Source organism: Notamacropus eugenii, chromosome 5 (assembly GCF_028372415.1).
Source record: "Notamacropus eugenii isolate mMacEug1 chromosome 5, mMacEug1.pri_v2, whole genome shotgun sequence".
In the NCBI taxonomy this organism is placed as follows: Eukaryota; Metazoa; Chordata; class Mammalia; order Diprotodontia; family Macropodidae; genus Notamacropus; species Notamacropus eugenii.
This window is the reverse complement of record NC_092876.1, coordinates 256,560,789-256,580,703: the sequence shown is the minus strand read 5'-3', so window position 1 is coordinate 256,580,703 and position 19,915 is coordinate 256,560,789.

The following is a 19,915-nucleotide window of genomic DNA, read 5'->3' as shown; positions in this document are numbered from 1 at the left end:
TTTTGTTTCTTTTCTCTATTCTATATTTGTGTTCTAGTGTTTGAGTCTAAAATAATTTTAAAGAAAAGAATTGTTGCCTCTCTTATTCTGAACACCAAGCCCCTCTTAATACAACCTAGACTATTCACGTCAAATCTTTTTTTGGCTGCCATGACATATCAGTTTTTGACTCTCATTGAACTTGCAGACCACCCCAAATGAGTAAATTGTTCCCCACAAACTATTTTCTAACCATGCATCCACCATCTTGTACTTATGAAGCTGATTTTGGGAAACCAAGGATAGAACTTTATCCCTTTCTCTTCTGGGATAAAAATCAACCAGTACCTTGTGTGTACTTAGGCAATACTGGCACCTGGCATGTGCTCAGGATTATTTCTTTGAATAGAGATTTATGATGTGAATCAAGAAGCTAACATTTATTCCTGAAAACATAGGAAGAAATAAATCATTGTTAACCTTAAACATTTAAAGGAACTGGATTTCATTGGCTTGTGTGCTCCTTTCTTCTTCACAGATTATCAACCCTTCAATAATTTAATAGGTGGCCCCCAACAGTTTCCATGGATGACGTATTCCTCATCCTGCAGTTGGTCTGATAATGAGCCTCTCCAGACTGATCATTAAGATGATCCTCAGACGACAGAGGTAATGTCTACCAACAGGCCAAGTTTTTAATTATCCGTAACATATTAACAAGTTATACTAAAAAATAGTTTTCAGAAAGCTTTAGCTTTACAGGTCTCTAAAGCCCTACCTCAATGATGATGATAATAATAATAAATAATAGTACTTGTATAGTGCTTTAAGTTTTTGCAAAGAGCTTTACAAATATTATCTCATTTTTATCCTACAATAATCCTAGGAGTTATGTGCTATTGTTATCCCTATTTTACAATTTAGGAAACTGAGTCAGGCAGAGGTTATGTGACTTGCTATTGGTTACCTGTTAAGAAATGTCACAGGCTGGACTGAATTCTGGTCTTTCTGACTCTATGCCCATCTCTGTATCCACTGCCTCACCTAGTTCCTTATAATGATATTAGCCAACCTTTCACCACATGAAAAGTTGAAATTCAAGTGATTTATGTTGTCAGCCACAACACCATAGTCTGGTGCAATAGTAGTAGCCAGTTATAAGTGAAGGCTAAGCCATACATCTACCTTATTTTAAGCAACCCTGATTGACATATACAAATACAAAGGTGATAGATACCTAAGGAATGATTCTTTGCTCCTCAAGTGGAGTGTTAGAATTATGTAATTTTAGAGTCGAAATGGGACATTGTTGTTCATTCAGACATGTCTGACCTTTTGTGACCCCATGGACCATGGGATTTTCTTGACAAAGATACTAGAGTGATTGCCATTTCTTTCTCCTGTGGGTTAAGGTAGGTGGAGTTAAGTGAGATGTCCAGGGTCAAACAGCTTAAGTGTCTGAGGCTGGATTTGAACTCAGGTCTTTCTGACTACATGCCCAACATTCTATCCACTGAGTCATCTGGCTGTTCCCTGACATCTAACCTAATCACTTCATTTGTTAGATACATTTGATGCAGTTTGAGGGGGTGATTGAGAGGTTCAAGGACACCCTACTTCCAAAGAGTGGAGTACAGGAAAGGGTTGTTTAGAATGAATTCACAGACTCAAGCACTCTTTCAGTTAAGGGAGCAAAGGTTTATTGTGACACCAATATAGAAGGCAGAGCTCCTTAGGGAACTTTCATTCCTTAATTAACTTGCAACCTAAAAGGAGTGATGCTGAAGCTTGTGTAGGAAAAGTAGTGGATTATGTGGCAGATATGCTAATTAGGTGATAATTTAAAACTTTGGTCAAAAGCATCATTCACTACTGGAAACTAGGGGAAGAGGTTTTTCAGGGGTATAATTTTGGTGTGTTACATCTGTAGCAAGATAGCTTTGGGAAATGATGTGTATAGCTTGACCTTTGGATTGAATATAACATTGGAAATCAAGACATGATAATTCTGTGGTTACCAGATAGTCTTGTTTTTACAAGAGAATTTCTACAGAGGTCAGCTTGTTCTTGTGATGGGGAAAGATAGTTTATTTTACTGAGGGCCCACTTATCCATTATTGCTAGGCATAGTGTCCTTGGACTAGAGAGAAAATAGTCAGAGATAGTGTTTTTTGAAGCTAGGAAGAAATGTGATCTTGGAATTGGGGTCTAAGCAGAAGCACAAGCACCCCACCCCATTCACTCATTCTTTCTGTTAATATTTGAGTACCAATTCATTTAGTTTAATTGCCTGTAAGATAGTCCATGTCAATAATACTATTATAACTATGATACCAGATATTAACTATAATATGTGAAAAGTGCTATAGGGAAATCAGAGGAAGGGGAAATTACTTCTAATTGAGAGACAGGGAAAAGGCTTCAAGAAGACTGTGGTATTTGAGTTTGGCTTTGAAGGAAGGATGGGTAGGAATCAGATAGGTGGACTTGTAGGAGGGAAGGGACAGACAGTGTGAGTAAAAGTCACAGATGTCTTCAGAGAATGGTGAGGGCTCCAGTTTGTTTGGAGTATAGAATGCATAGAAGAAGGTAGTGGGAGATAAAGCTGGAAAGGTAGCTCAGAACAAGGCTGTGAAAAGCCTTAAGCACTAGGTTAAGGAACTTTTAAAATAATTTATAGAGGGTTAGTAGCCACTGAAGATTTTCACGTGAAGGAGGAAGATGTTCAAAGCTGTTTTTGAGAAAGGAAAACTCATTAGTGGAATGAAGAACTATTAGTGGGAGAAAGATTGGAAGCAAGACCAGATGGGAAACTATTATAAAACTCCAGTTATAAAGTATTGAATTAAGGCTACAACTATGGCAATGTAATGAAGCCTGGTATTGACCAAGAGTTAGAAGATTTTGGTTCAGACCTGGACATGGTCACTTTCTGTGTGACCTTAGACAAGTCATTTACCAAGAAAACAGAGGTCAACCTCAGGCCTCAGTTTCCTATTCAATAAAGCCAAAGTGTAGGATTAGATGATCTCTAAGGTTCCTTCCCATTAAAAAGTGCCATGATACTTCAATATATCAGTGTATCTATACTCTTATCAATGTAGATATTCTCTCCAAGATCATACATAGCAGCTCATCCTCATATCCTCATCTACTCAGGCTTATATCCCTTCATGAATCATCTGCAGTCTTCTTATATCCTCTCATTCCTCCCCTGTCCCAATATGTTCTGGAATGCTCTCTCTCCCCATCTTCATCTCCTGCTTTTCCTGGCTTCTTTCAAATCCCAGTTTAATGCACCTTCCACAAGAAGCCTTTTCCAATCTCCTGTAATGCTAGTACCTTCCCTCTGTTGATTATTTTCTATTTATCCTGTATATAGCTTGTTGGTGCCTGTTTTCCCCCATCAGACTGTGAGCTCCTCCAGGACAGGGGCTGAAATTTGCATTTCTTTATATTAGTGGCACTTAGCACCATGCTTGGCATATAGTGGGAACTTAATAAATGCTTATTGATTTATTGATTGATAGAGATCCATGTTATTAGAAGATAAATGAATAGAATCATTTCCTAAAAGAAAGGTTTGAAGGACTGGAGGTTGCAATAAAGTTGAAAAGTAGACTTTGTAAAAGTGAGAGTCAATAAATGGAGATCAGCAGACAAGAATTTCAGAGTTCAATGAAAAAAATAATTTCAAGCATTCTTAGTACACTTAAATTATACGCACACAAATAGATATGTATATGTGTGTATACATATGTATATATACATATGCACTACATATATATATACATATGCACACATGCACACACACCCCACATATGTATATATATACATGTTTGAGGAAAATGTTTATTACATAAAGCTAACTATACCGCCACTGCTTCCTCCTGCTATCCTAAGCATTACTATGGACAAAGAAGTGTTTATTTTGAGTGGAACATTTTGGTGTCTTGGCAGACTTTTGCCTGTGATTATTACCACATGGAAATATTGCTCAAGAATGTCTGTTCTCCCACCCCCGCTCATGAAGTATGATGAACAGATGGTTTTTGACTGTCCTGGAGGGACCAGGCTTGGTAATTGATGAGGCTGCTTGGGAGCAGAGAAGCCATATCTAACAACTAAATTCTACAATTGGGTTCAATTCAGAAAGTATTTATTGAGTGCCTATCATGTGCCAGGCACTGGGGATACAAAGATAAAGGAAAACAAATTATCCATCTCCTCAGGAAGCTTCCCATCTATTGGAGGATGAGGGAGGAGAGTAAGCTACAACATGGAGACAGAAAAATGCAAAGCACAAACAAATTAAACACTCTAGGAGGTAGAGGACACTAATAGCTGGGATGTATCAGGAAAGGTCTCATGAAGGTGGCATCTGACCTGGTACTGGAAAGAATTCTAGAACTTCTAAGAAGCAAAGGTTCATAGAAGGAGATAGAGTGTCATGGATGGAGTAGCCTGCTGACTGTAGCATAGTAAATGAGAAAGAAGGCTGGAAAAGAGGGCTACAGTTGGGCAGGTCTTTAAAGTGAAACTGAGGATGCTGAATTTTATCCTATCAGCATTAAGGAGTCGTTGAAGATTCTTAATTAGGACAGTGATATGGTCAGACTTACGTTCTCAAATGTTTATTATGGCAACTGGGAGAAAGATGGATGAAATAGGGAAGAGAGTGGAATGAAGAAAACCAATTAGGAGGCTATTTCAATGTCACTAGTTCATTTGACAGGTGAAGAGAGTGTAGAATAAAGTAATGGTCATGTAAGTAGAAAGAAGGGGACAGATGTAAGAGAGATATAGAGAGTTGACAAGATGGAGGTGACAAAGAAGATGGCTGAAGATGACACTGAGATTTTGAACATGAATGATGGTGGTACACTCAATAGAATTAGAGAAGTAAAGAGGAGGAGCAAAAGAAAGTGAGTTCTATTGTCAATCAGCTGACTTCCATTTTTTAAAATGTTATTGTCATTTATTCCAAGTTACAAGGTAAGAATTCATCAAAAGTCTTATCCAAAGAAAGCAGCCATATTCTTTCTATTCAAATCATCCAATCAAAATGACCTTCACAGTTCTTGGAATGGTCAATATGTATCTCTTGGAACTTTTTCTCTTTTCCTTTCAGAGGCAAATGTGAGGGGATCTAAGTCATAGCAATGCAAATAAAACCTCAAAGAGTTAACTAAAATACCTCAGGAGCTCATATACTCTGACTGCTAAACACCCTCTTCATCTTAACCTCAACAACTAAGAGGAAGCAGGCCCCAGAGGGCCCCTGGAGAAATCTAAGGAAATAATGAGAAAATAAGGAGTGCACTGATCCAATTATCTCCATCAGCTAAAACCTTATTAGTGTCATTACTTGGGCAATTTTTGAAAGACCATTTGACAAATGGCTAAAGTGCAATCAGTTAAAGAAAATTATGAAAATGTTCACCTTCTTTCTGATCAAGTACTGAGGAAGGGGGCAGAAACAAAGGCCTACCCTAAACCTATTGGCCATAAGTCTTATTTGTCTGCAGGGATAAATTCCACTCTCACCTCTCAGCAGTAATCCAAGTATTCAGAGATCATATGTTTCAAAATTAGGTCTTGTATAATACTCTAAAGACAAGCGAGCTGATTTTACTTAAGGCCAAGTGAATACAACGTAGCTTGAAAGGAAGCCTATTTTCAATAATGTTTCCTCTCTAACAGAAGTAGCATATTACCCTGGGATTTGAGTCTGCAATGAGATCCTGAAGAGAATCCAAGAAGCCTTGGTCCTCCACCATCTGGGTATCGATGTCATGCATCTTGGCCATACAGACTGCTGCCGTCTTTCGGACATAAGGATCTTCATCCTTCAGACATTTGTGAAGTGGCTCACACAGATACTCTGTGATCTTGTCCACATGAATACACCACATAGTCCTGACTGCCAGGGCACGGATTAATGGGTTAGGGTCTTCACAGTCCTTCACAAAACTCTTGACAGCCATGATGGCCATATCTGGCTGGCTCCTGGTGTAGTTCATCAGATACAGATAGATAAGATTCTTTAGCTCCAGGTTATCCATCTGCATACAGTTCATGACATCTGGAATGAGACAGCTGACATCCTTCCCCACTGTCATGGCTGCAATCACTTTCTTGACAGCTTCTTTCCTTTTCTCCTTCTTTTCATTGTTGAGCTCTTTCTTCAGTTCAAAGATCTTTCCTTTTTTATTAGTCATGAAATACTTGGAGTCAGTCATTTTTCCAGCTCCTTCTGGTATACCAGCGGTGATGAAGAGGGATGAGGTGAAAAGAGGTGAGGAGTGACAAGGTGGCAGGCTGTGAGTGATGAGCAGCTCCTGCCCAGCATGAAGCCTTTCAGGGTGGCCAACCTCTATTTTCTTGGTAAGGTTGGAGACCAGGTCTTCTGCTTAGATTGAAAGGAAAATATGGTATTGGAGGCTCAAGGAAAGAAAACAAAGTTTAGAACAGCCACAGTGGGGAGTGAAATAAAGCATCAATTGGAGAAGAATAAAAAAGATTTGCATGGACCAAGGAGGCCTCAGTTGATATCAGGCAAGATAAAATGGATGTAGTCATTGTATTTTGTGATTTTTCTCCAGTGGTGTTCAGCAACATGGTGGGCTGATACAAAATCCCTGAAGTTTGGGACAGTACATCCACCCCCACCCCCATCCCCACTGGAAGCCAAGTCCTACCTTGATGAAAATTTAGAAAGTCAAGTGTTTGACTAGCAAGATGAGTAAACATTGTAAAAGAATTCAGGCTATAGAATCTTACTTTGGTGACAAGGAAGATTAGGGTACACAACCAGAAAAGGACAGCAGAGTCAAAGCTCCTACATCAAAAGCCTCCAAGAGGAATATGAATTGATTGCAAGCCGTGCAGGAGATCAAAAAGGCTTTTCAAAGTCAAGTAAGAGAAGTGGAGGAAAAATTGAGAAGGGAAATGAGAGTGATATAATAAAATCACAAAAATCAGGTCAATAGCTTGCTAAAGGAGACCCAAAATATGCAGAAGAAGATAACACCTTAAAAAATAGACTAACCCAAATGGCAAAAGTAGTCCAAAAAGTTAATGAGGAGAAGAATGCCTTAAAAAGCATAATTGGCCAAATTGAAAAGGAGGTCCAATAGCTCACTGAAGAAAACAATTCCTTCAAAATTAGAATGGAGCAAATAGAAGCTAATGACTTTATGAGAAATCAAGCAATTATAAAACAGAACCAAAAGAATGAAAAAATAGAAGACAATGTGAAATATCTAATTGGAAAAAACCACTGACCTGGAAAACAGATCCAGGAGAGATAATTTAAAAATTATTGGACTACCTGAAATCCATGATCAAAAAAGAGCCTGGAAATCATCTGTCAAGAAATTATCAAGGAAAACTGCCCTGATATTCTAGAACCAGAGGGTAAAATTGAAATGGAAAGAATCCACCAATTGCCTCTTGAAAGAGATCCTAAAAGGAAAACTCCTAGGAATATTGTAGCCAAATTCCAGAGTTCCCGGGTCAAGGAGAAAATATTACAAGCATCCAGAAAGAAACAGTTTGAGTATTGTTGAAATGCAATCAGGATAACACAAGATCTAGCAGTTTCTACAATAAGAGATTGAAGGGCTTGGAATATGATATTTTGGAGGTCAGAGGAGCTAGGATTAAAACCAAGAATCACCTACCCAGAAAAACTGAGAATAATCCTTCAGGGGAAAAAAATGGATATTCATTGAAATAGAGGACTTTCAAGCATTCTTGATGAAAAGACCAGAGATGAATACAAGAATCAAATACAAGAATCAAGAGAAGCATGACAAGATAAACAGGAAAGAGAAATCATAAGAGACTTATTAAAGTTGAACTGTTTACATTCCTACATGAAAAGATGCTATTTGTAACTGATGAGACTTTTCTCAGTATTAGGGTAGTTGGAGGAAATAAACAGACAGACAGACAGACAGACAGACAGACAGACAGACAGATAGATAGATAGATAGATAGATAGATAGATGGCACAGGATGAGTCAAATATGAGGGGATATATCTAAAAAATAAAATTAAGAGGTGATAGAGAAACATATTAGGAGGAGAAAGGGAAAGATAGAATGGGGTAAATTATCTCACATAAAAGAGGCAAGAAAAAGGTTTCACAATGGAGGAGAAAAGGGGGAAATGAGAAGGAATGAGTGAACCTTACTTTCATAGGATTTGGCTTAAGGAAGGAATAACATACACACTCAATTGGGTATCTTACCCTTCAGGAAAGTAGGATGGAAGGGGATGAGAGGGAGGATGATAGAAGGAAAGGCATATTGGGGGAAGGGGTAGTCAGAAGCAAACACTTTAGAAAAGGGACAGGACAGGTCAAAGGAAAAAACAGAATAATTGGGAGGTGGGATAGAATGGAGGGAAATATAGTTAGTCTTTCACAACATGACTATTATGAAGGTATTTTGCATAACTACACATGTATGTCCTGTATTGAATTGCATGCCTTCTCAGTGGGTGTGGGTGGTGAGGGAAGAAGGAAGAGAATTTGGAAGTCAAAGTTTTAAAATCAAATCTTAAAAAATTATTTTTACTTGCAACTGGAAAATAAGATATACAGGCAATGGAGTATAGAAATCTTTCTTGCCCTTCAAGAAAGTAAAGGGGAAGGGAATAAGAGGAGGGTGTGATAAAAGAGAAGGCAGACTGGGGGATGAGGTAATTAGAATGGATGCCATCTGGGATGGAGGGAGGGGAGAGATGGGGAGAAGATTTGGAACTCAAAATCTTGTGGAAATGAATGTTGAAAACTAAAAATAAATAAATTTAAATTAAAAAAATAAAGAAAAACAGTAAGAAAGTCAATTTGACTAGGTCAGAGTATGTAAAGGGGAGTAATTTATAATAAGACCTGAAAAGTGACATGGTCAGACGCATTCTTTAGAAATATCAATGACAACTATATAGATAGGGTGGTTTTGTGTGTGTGTGTGTGTGTGTGTGTGTGTGTGTGTGTGTGTGTGTGTGTATGCTGAGAGGTATTGTAAGCCTGAACAAGGGTCACAGTTTTGGAGAATGGGACATTTGTAGAAAGGGTCAGTTGTGAAAACTGTGGAAGTAGAATCAATAAAACGTGGCAACTGATGAGATATGTGGGGTTAGGGAGCATGAGGAGTGGAGGAAAACTCAAAGGTCATGAACCTGCATGAACAGTGATACTTTTGTCAGAAATACTGTTCAGAAAAAGAGTAAATTTGTGGTTATTGAATTCATTGTGGATGTAGTCTCTTGGACATCCAGCTTAAAATGTAAGAATGAAGTGACTGATATCAAATTGGATCTCAGGAGAGGTACTGGAGCCAGATAGCATGTCCCAAAAGTCTCAGTGAAGTTTTAAGCATTAAGTTTAGTAGCTAAAACATACATCTGGGAATCCTGGGAATAGTGAAGATAACATGGAGAAAATAGGAAAAAATAGAACAGGTCCATGGGATACACCTACAGTTGAGGTGCAACATGTAAATGATAGTCCTACAAAGGTACACTAAGAAGCAGACAGGTAGAAGGAGAATAAAGAGAGAGGAAAACATCTATGCATTCCTAGAATATTGGGTTCTTTCACTTTCTTTGTTCAAAGAGATCCCCATATTTCCCTCCCTATATGAAACCTTCCTTCTTTCCTCAAAATTTTCTGTGCACCTGTAACATTTGTGCACAATGGAAACCCTCCATTTAGTTGTTATTGTTTGCACATTTGTTTTCACTAAATTAATCTATTGGCAACAAAGGTAAAATAGAGGATAGAGTACTGACTGGAGGCAGAAAGGCCTGAGTTCAAATTCTGATTTAGAAACTTATTAATTACCTTACCCTGGGCAATTTGTTTAACCTTCTTCAGTTTTTTTCATCTGTAAAATGAGGCTAATAAGATCATCTACTTCATGGGGCTGTTATGAAGTTGAAATGAAATAAGCACAATGTTTTGAAAACTTTAGAGCATCATATAAACGTTAGCTGCACATAGGCATAATTTTGTCCCCCAAACAAATAGCTGTTATTTTTCAATGCATATCTTTATTGTCTTTTCCTTTTATTTTCTGTATATTTTAACTTTTCACTGATAAATTCAAATACATAATTGAGAACATAACAAAATTATGGCAGGTAGGTGGAGTAGGGTCTGTTGGGTCTGAAGTCAGAAAGATTCATTTGAGTTCAAACCTGGCTTCAGACACTTACTAGCTGGTGACCCTGGGCAAGTCACTTAAGCCTGTTGGCTTCAGTTTCCTCATCTGTAACATGAGCTGGAGATGGAAATGGCAAACCACTCCAGCGTCTTTGCCAAGCAAACCCCCAAATAGGGTGACAAACAGTGGGATACCAACTGAAACTTCTGAATGACAACAAAATTAACAAAATTACACATAAGTGAGATTGCAAACAACTGTGAATGTTCCTCTGATGGGAGGGACTTGGAGGCTTGTTGATTGATTGAAAACCAATAACACTAGAGTTGTCATGGAGATCAATCCTGTGGTACTGCTGTGGACATTTTCCTTCTTTCTGATTTCTCACAGGGTAAAGAACAATGCAGAGAAAAATAATGCAAACCCAGACTTCCTGGATAATTAGGAGTGCTAAAAAAATTATATGAGGCTGTTTTTCTCAGTAGCTAGCAACCAATGCTGAGAGGCTATGGGTTGGGCATGTAATAGAAGGGGCACTGAACTTGAAAAGCAAAGACCTAGATTTGAGTTCACCAGTTTAAATTAGCTGTGTGATCTTGCTGTGTATCAGTGTACTTATCTAGAAAATCGTAAAAAGAATATGTGTGCTATATACTTCATGGTGTTCTAATAAATTTGCTTTATGAAGCATAAAGTTATTTACAAAAATGAACTGTTATTATAAGGAACAGATATTCTAGGACCATGAGGAAGAGAGGTTGGTAAGTTATTAACTGTCAGAGTAAAGATAAGAGACCAGAAGGAAGCTGCCTCCAAGGGCTTCTACACAAAGCTAGTGCCAGAGGTAACAAAGTCAGGGGAAATTTTCACATAAAATCAAAATGTTAGACCCATTTAGTTCTATTAAATTTAGAGAAATGAGGATTATTTTAAACAATGATTAAGAATTGTCCAGTTCTACCTAAATTAACCCATTTCTTCAATGCCATACCAAACTATCAAAAATTATTTTATAGAAATAGAAAAAATAGTAACAAAATTAATCTGGAAGAATATCAGGGGAATTAATAAAACAAATGCAGAAAAGGTAGTCCAGCCATACCAGAACTCAACCTATATTATATAGTAGTAATTATCAAAATAATCTGGTACTGGCTAAGAAATAGAGTGGTGGATCAGTGCAATAGATTAGGTACAAATTATATTATAGCAAATGATCATAGTAGTCTAGTATATGATAAACCCGAAGATCCAAGCTTTTGGAACAAAATCTCATTATTTGCTAAAAACTGCTGGGAAAACTGGAAAACAGAATAGCAGAAATTAGGTATAGACCAACAACATATCACACTATACCAAGATAAGGTCAAAATGGATACATGATTTACCCATAGAGGGTGATATCATAAGCAAATTGAGAGAGCATGGAATAGTTTATCTGTCAGATTTATGTATATGGAATAATTTAGTACCAAAGAAGATACAGAGAGAATTACAAAATGTGAAATGGATAATTTTGATTACATAAAATTTTAAAAGTTTTTGCACAAAATCCAACCAAAATTATAAGTTAAGTTGAAAACTGGGAAAAAAGTTCTTACAACCAATATCTCTGATAAAATCCTCTTTTTTCAAATATCTACAGAACAGAGTCAGAATTATAAAAGTATAAGTCATTCCCCAATTGATAAATGTTTAAAGGATAGGAACAGGAAGTTTTCAGATGAATAAATTAAAACTATAAACATATGAAAAAATGATCTAAATCACTATTGATTAGAGAAATGCAAATTGAAACAATTCCAAGGTACCACCTTATACCTATTAGAGTGGCTAATATGACAAAAAAAGGAAAATGTTCGATGTTGGAGGGAATGTGGAAAAACTGGAACACTAAAGCACTGTTGGTAGAGTTGTGAACTGATACAACCATTCTGGAGAGCAATTTGGAACTATGCCCAAAGGACTTTATACAACCGCACATACACTTTGATCCAGCCATACCACTGCTAGGTTTGTATCCCAAAGACATCCCAACAAAGGGAAAAGGACCTGTTTGTACAAAAAATTATTTATAGCAGTTCTTTATGTGGTAGCTAAGAATTGGAAATCAAAGGGATACCCATCAATTGAGGAATGGCTAAATAAGCTGTGGTATAGGATTGTAGTGGAATATCATTGTGCTATAAGAAATGACAAACAGGATGATTTCAGAAAAGCCTGGAAAGACTTACATGAACTGATGCTTACTGAAGTGAACAGAACCAGGGCAGCATTGTAGCATCATGAAGAACTGTGGATGACAGCTATTCTCAGCAATACAATAATCCAAGACAATCCCCAAGGACTGATGATGAAGCATACATACTATCTGTCCCTAGAGAAAGAACTGATATTGATTGAATACAGACTGAAGCTTGCTACTTTTCACTTTCTTCCTTTCATTTTTTTCTTTTATTCTAGTCTTCTTGTACAAAATGACTAATATGTAAATATTTTACATAATTGCACATGTATAGCCTATATCTGACTGCTTACTATTGCAGGGAAGTGGGAGGACAGGGAAGAATTTGCAGCTCAAAACTTTAAATAAAAATGCTTAAAAATGGAAAAAAAAGGAATTGTCTAAGATTAGTGAGTAAAGTAACTGTGTATAGTTTCTTTAAATATTGCTATGTATAATTTTTTGTAAAAACAATTATACTTAGGTATGTGAAGTTAAATTTTAATAAATTCAATAAAAATGAAATAATTTTAATAAATTTTAATAAAAAGCATAGTTAGATGGGAAATATGTTCTTCCCTAATTCAGTTAGCCATGCAAATATTGAAAAGCCTTGCTGGTCAGTCCATAAGGCCATAACTAATGCCAAACATGGTGGAACTTTACCTTGGTTATAAACCAAGTGTCATGGAAAGAATAAAAGGATCTCTGGATTGCTGGCCTGGCAAACTCACACTAATAAGGTGAGAAGAAAACATTAAAAGGACAAATGAAATGGTAGGAAAAATCAACAGGCTTTCACAGTATTGTATTTTGTGAGAAATAAAAATAAGAAATTCAAGGGGAAAGAGTTCATTTGGTTAAGAATGACCTGACAAAGGTGGAGAGGAAGTGACTAAAGAAAATTACAGCTCACGTTCTGCTAGAATGACTCTATGTTCCTTGCACGCTAACATGAAGTCTGCTTCAGGCCAGATCTCATTAGATATATAATCTGAGCTTCATGATTATAAATGGGTTCTTTGAAAGGTGGGCTATCTCAGGGCTCACTGGAGCAGTAAATGATCACACATATTTTATATTTTAGATAGGTAGTATCCCCACCCTTAAGAAGTTAAGCATTTACTAGGATGATCTAATGTTGACCACGTAGGCCAGAGAGTGGTATAAGGTAACTTGAGCATGATCTGAGTTAAATCAAATGTCACATTAGTCAATAACCTTTACTACTTTGATCATAGAATGTTAGAGTAGGAAGGTGCCTGGGAGAGCTATTCCTCCATCTCCACCCCATGGGAGTTCCTTCATCAGCACTCAGTATCAGGGAATTTCCAGTGACAGGAGGCTCAAAGTCTGTTGGAAAGTTCTTCTATATTTTGACTTGAATTCTTCTTCCTTGGATTCCTGTTCATTGATCTTACTTCTGCCCCCAGAAGCCATATAGAACACTGTGCTGTAGTCTGTTCAGGGTGTAGAAGGGGAAGGGATTGGGATGTGGGGTAAAGTGGAGGAGGAAGCAATCCTAGAATGGCTTTAGGAAGTTTCACTTGTGTGGGCAGCAATAAACTCGTGCTTATCTAAGGAATACCTAGTGTTAGTGAACCATTGATATTACGTGAAACTGGTCATGTCGCTCTGCAGCTGCAAGATGAGAAACAGGCCCAATGCAAGAGAGCTCTGGAAGACCCAAGAAGCATTAGAGTGTAGTGCCTTGGAGTCAAGGAAGTTGTTGTTGAGTTATATCAATTGTATCTGAATCTTTGGGACCTCATTTGTTTTGTGGTTGCTGTTGTTTTGTTTTTAACAAAAATATTGGAGTAGTTTGCCATTTCCTTCTCTAGCCCATTTTATAGATGAGGGACTGAAGCAAACAGGGCTAAGTGACATGCCTAGGGTCACACAGCTAGTAAGGGTCTGAGGCCAGATTTGAACTCAGGAAGATGAGTCTTCCTGACTTCATGCCCAGCCTTCTGTCCATTGTACCACCTAGGTGCCCATTAAGAGTCAGGAAGACCTAGGTTCACATCCAACCAAATACTTCCTAGCTATGTGATCATGGGCCAGTCATTGTGGTTCCCTGGCCTGAGAGTCTTCATCTGTGAAATGGAATAGCAACACCCACTGTACCTACCTCACCAGGGGTTGCTGAGAGAATCCAAACAGGCTGTATGTAAGAGCCTTGCAAATCTTCAAGTGCTATATCACAATCAGCTTTTGTTATCTTCAGTTCAGAGAGCAGCTGTGGTCATGGGGATTCTGCAGTCCCACAGAGGTGGGGAACCTGCAGTCTCCAGGCCACGTGGGGTCCTCTAGGTCCTCAGGTGTGGCCCTTTGACAGAATCCAAGTGGACTGAGGACCTAGAAGGCCAAATGTGACCTTGAGGTCCCAGGTTCCCCACTCCTACTAGCCACTTTCCTCCTGTGCTGATGGCAAAAGGCATGCAGTTTAGCAATTCGAGCCAAACAGACACCAAATAGCATTTGGTCAAGGAAGAGATGAATGCCTGTTGGCTCAGCTAACAATGGTTTGCCTGACATTTCTTAGGATTGCAACAAGAACTACCCTGGCCCTCATGGTCTAAAAGGCCAGGTAGGTTAAATTTCTCTTTTCCCCAAGAATTCTCTGGCTTTCTTTAAGGAGAATTTGGGGTATCTAGGCTTTCTGTCAATGGTTGTAGCCTCCACCAATGTGGGGGGGAGGCTCCTTTTTATCCCATATTTTCTTTCATCCTTTTGTAAAAATTTTTTTCTGCTTCTAAAATCCTAAGATCATGAATATAACCTTTTTTCACCCTTATTAATTTATTTTTAGTTTTCAACATTCACTTCCACAAGATTTTGAGTTCCAAATTTTCTCCCCTTCTCTCCCCTCCACCCCCCCAAGATGGTGTGCATTTTGATCACCCTTTCCCCCAATCTGTCCTCCTTTCCATAACCCCCCCTTCTCTAATCCTCTTCCCCTCTATTTTCTTGTAGGGAAAGATAGATCTCTATACCTCATTGCCTGTATGTCTTATTTGTCAGTTGCATGTAAAAACAATTTTTTACATTCATTTTAAAAACTTTTGAATTCCAGATTCTCTCCCTTCCTCTCTCCCTACCCACCCCATCTCAAGTTTTCTTTAACCACTAAAGAAAAACTTTAGTTTTTACAAAGAGATCTTTACTTCAGTGGTATAATCACCAATATACAAACTTCCCCAAAAAATGGGGGGCAGAGTTTCCTTTCCGTACTTTGCCTCACCTCATCTCTGGGGAGGGGAAGGGGATTAGGTTTGAAGTTTAGCTGGGTTCTATAGAGCAGTGCTTCTTAAACTGTGGGTGGCATATGGGGTTGTGAAAAATTTGGAAACAGTAAAAGGCTTCAGAATGTGCAACGACCAAAAGTGAGTAAAAAAAGCAAATGTGTAATGAATTCAAGGTGTTCGAAAAGGCATCGTGAGTGGAAAAAGTTAAAGAAACCCTGCTATAGAGTACACAGTCCAAATTTAAAGTTCCAAATCCTCACTGGGCTTGAGTCTCACACCCCGCCCCCCTCCCTTCTCTCCCTGCCTGTGGGGAGGGTTGGCTGCACCATCCTGCCTGTAATCCTAGCTCCAAGGTTATTATTCTCAAACTCCCCATTCCAGCCTGATCCCTGCCATCACCTGAAACTGAGGACAAATGACACAGAGCAGAGAAACCAGGCCCATTGCTCAGACTAAAGGTAGAAAGAGAGGGGGAGAAAGGAAGGTATCCCCTCATCCTACTTTACTTCATCATGCCTACCTGGGCTGTGTAGGGAAATTACATTCTTTACCCTGTGGATGCAACAAGAAAGAATGAGCAGGAAAAAGAAATTAAAAAAAAAAAGTTTTAAAGACATATATGACATTGTTATAACCATATCCCTCTTTTTCCTTTTATAGCAAATTCCTATTATTAGAAGCTTTATAAGTACAACACTAAATCTAAGCAAAGATAGATGGGTACTGGAACGTCTCTGGGTATGATAGCATGCCAGTATGAACATCTTGCAATTTGGACCTATATTTGTGGTCAAATTATAATAATTTCCTCTTAAGGGGGAATTGATTAGACAAGGTAATAAGATGAAGATGTAACATGAAGGTTTCCTAATTAAATGGAATAGTAAATTTTGACAAAGCAACAGGATTAGACAGTTTTCTCTAAGAACTACATACAGATGAATATGATTGACTTTCAAATTAACATGGAAATTCAAGCTTTGAGGGTATGTTTTAGTAATAAGTTCTCAAAATTGGATTAAGGATTTATTAATTAAAGATTAAAGATTTTACATGTAAGTTGTAGGGATAATGATAAAGAAAGTGAAATTATTTTCCCATTATTTAAAGTATCTTATAATTTTAACAGGCAGGAGAGATCATTTTTACATTTGTACTCTCACAGATTTTTAAAACATTCTTATATCAGGTATAGGATTTAGGTAGGGAAACAGCAAATGGTATGTAAAGTGAAATTCTCTGAAGTTTTAAGACTGGAGAACCAAATTTACTAAATTATATTGTTAAAATTATCTAGGAACTTCTGGTAATAGAGCCCCTCTGAGGATGATCCCTGGTCATCTCTATTTCCTTAATAGCTTTCTGTGGTTGGATTCTTTCTCTTTCGCCTGTGCATTTTTTTTTTTTATGGTAATAGCTTAATTTTTGTAATCATCTCTAGCTCTGGGGTATGGGAAATGGTGCCTCTTGCCTCAGATCTTCAGTTCTCCCCTCTAGCCTGGAACTGAAGCCAAACCTCCAACCTCCAGTAAGAGCTCCCAGCCAGGGGCTTTCTGCCCCACTGCTACTGCACCCACCAGGCGTATGCTGGAGCCTTCTTGCCCCCCTCCACTCTTCTCAGCACAGTTGAGTCTGGTGTTCCTTATCAGCAGAGGTTCCCACGATGTTCCCAGGCTCAAACACTCAACTCCCTTCACTATCCTGGGGGAAAAGTTCCTGTAGCTGGGGCTGATGCAGCCTCTCAAACCAACTAAGACCAGGCTAGCTGCTTCTTAGAACAGAGGTGTTTACTCTTCACAGGGACCAAACCTTGTCCTGAGATTTTTCTTCTGATCTTCTCAAATTGTCCCAGAAAGACTGGTTGTGTCCCTATTCTTATTTATTTCCACCCACACTTTGTTCGCCCTAAGATGCTGCTTTAACTCTTGTGGGGGAATATCCTGAGAGCTTGGAATTTTCTGACCTACTCCTCCATCTTCCCAGAATTCTCCCTTTGGCAGTTTCTTAAAATAGGACAACAATGGAATCTGCCTCCATGACTAGCCCATCCTCTCCCTTGAACGCTTAGAGGCCATTGTAGGGTTATTAGTTGGCCTAAATTCAATACTGTTGTTTCTTGGGGAATAGGTTGGTGGAGCAGTCAGAACACATTTATAAGTTTACTGTATTATATGGATGCAGTTTGTGATAAAACATTTACAATAGTAACATCAAAGATCACAGGTCACCATAACAGACATAATAATGAAAAAGTCTGACATATTGAGATAATTGCCAGGATGGGACAGAGACTTGATGTGAGCACATGCTGTTAAAAAATTGGCACCAATAGACTTTCTTGACGTCGGATTGCTACAAACCTTCAATTTGTAAAAACAAACAAAAAAACCAACCAAAAACACAATTATTTGCAAAGTGTAAAAAGTGAAGTCCCATAAAACAAGGTATGCCTGTATGAGGCAGTTTAGAGTTGCAGATAGAGAGCTGGCGTGGACATAAGGTGGGTTCAAGCCTTACCTTGGGTGCAAACTGGCTTGAGCAATTGCACAACTCTCTTAAATTCTCAGAATTCTAAGCATTTCTCTAAAGCTATAAATTGCAGAGATGTTGTCTTGGGATACCTGTCTTGGAAAAGGAGTTTCTTCATTAAATTCCCTAGTCCAGTCTCCATTCCTAATTGCTAGAGGACAATGAGAATTGGGTTTTGGTGTTTACATTTTGAAAGTGAAAGAGGTGATGTGATGGGTTTGATTTCCTGAAAGGTTAATGGCAAGATAAAATTAATGTCTAATGGGAGAAGTGGAGGCAGCAAACACCTAGGAAGTTGTCATGGTAATGTGGATACGCAATCCTCAAGGCCCTGAGATGTGAGAAATATTGTAGAAACTGGTTGGATTCAATGAAGGATTTGATAGGGTATGGGGGCGGGATTGTGAAATGATATAGAAAATAATGGCATGCTCAGCTAGACGTAGTTTGGGCAGGGAGGGGCGAAAGCAAAGTTGATCGGAAGGTTCTGGATTTGGGAGACTGGGAGAAGAGTGATGCACAGATGGTCATATTTTTAGCTGGGAAAACAAAAGGGACTTGGGAAATTGGGGAAGAACAATTTAGATATATTTAGTAGGTTGGATTTCTGAGATGTCTTACAAACTAGAAAAGATGATGGGCCAGTTAGGTAGGGAATGAAGTATGGGCAGCCTATATGTTTCACCAGTATCTGCCCAATGTAAGATGAGAGGAAGGTCCTAAGTATGTTGGGCAGCTTCTGTGGAGGATTTTAGGGAAGACATAGCCAAATAGTAAAGAATGAGACTATTAGAGGGTGTGAGTCTGTATGTATATATAGAGTGAGTCTCTCTCTCTGTATATGTATGTACATATACACACATATATGTAGGTATACCTATATCCCTATCAATATAGACACATATATTACATGTAAAGGAGACATACATCATACATGCCTACATATTTGTGAGATATACATATAAAGAAGTCACACACACATCCTTCATATATGACAGGAGGAAATGGATACAGCTTTGAACTCAAAGTCAGGAAGATCTGAATTTGAATCTGGCCACTAGCTATGTGACCAGGGCAAGTTATGTAAACTCCTTGGATTCAGTTTCCTCATCTGTAAAATAAGGGGTTGGATCTGATTTGGCCTCTTAGGTCCCTTTCCAGTTCTAAGTTTATGATCTTATGGTCTCATAGTTCACACATATATAAACTTGAGAGTTTTAGAGTAGGTGGTAGAAATATTTTGTGTTCCTTTTGCAGATGAACAAAATGAGACTCACAGAGGTCAAGACTTGCCCAAGCTAGTTTTCTCAAATTCCCTGTTCTCCCAAAAACCCCAAACCCAGGCAATTCCTTTACCACTTCATTTGTGCATTTGATTCAGCAAATATTAAGCACCTATTCAAGTGTTTAGCTTTTATTAAGCATTAAGCTAGGTGTCATACTCTGCCTAAACAGAACAATGAAACAGAAATACGGCACGCAGACAGGTGACAAACAGACACTAGGAATTGAGGAGACCAGGGAAAGCTCACCAACGTGACTCTGGAGCCAATCCTTAAAGGATTCAGAAAGGTGAGGAGGAACAAGCCCCGAGTGAGAGATGCAAAGCCAAGTTTAGGGTACAGGTAGTTGTCCAGTTTTACTGGAATGTAGAGTGGGTGGAGGAACACAGTTAGAAAAAAGGCTGGAAATGAGGCCTGGCCTAGTACGTGGAAAATCTCTTAGTATTTTAATCCAGACAATAGACAGTCACTGAA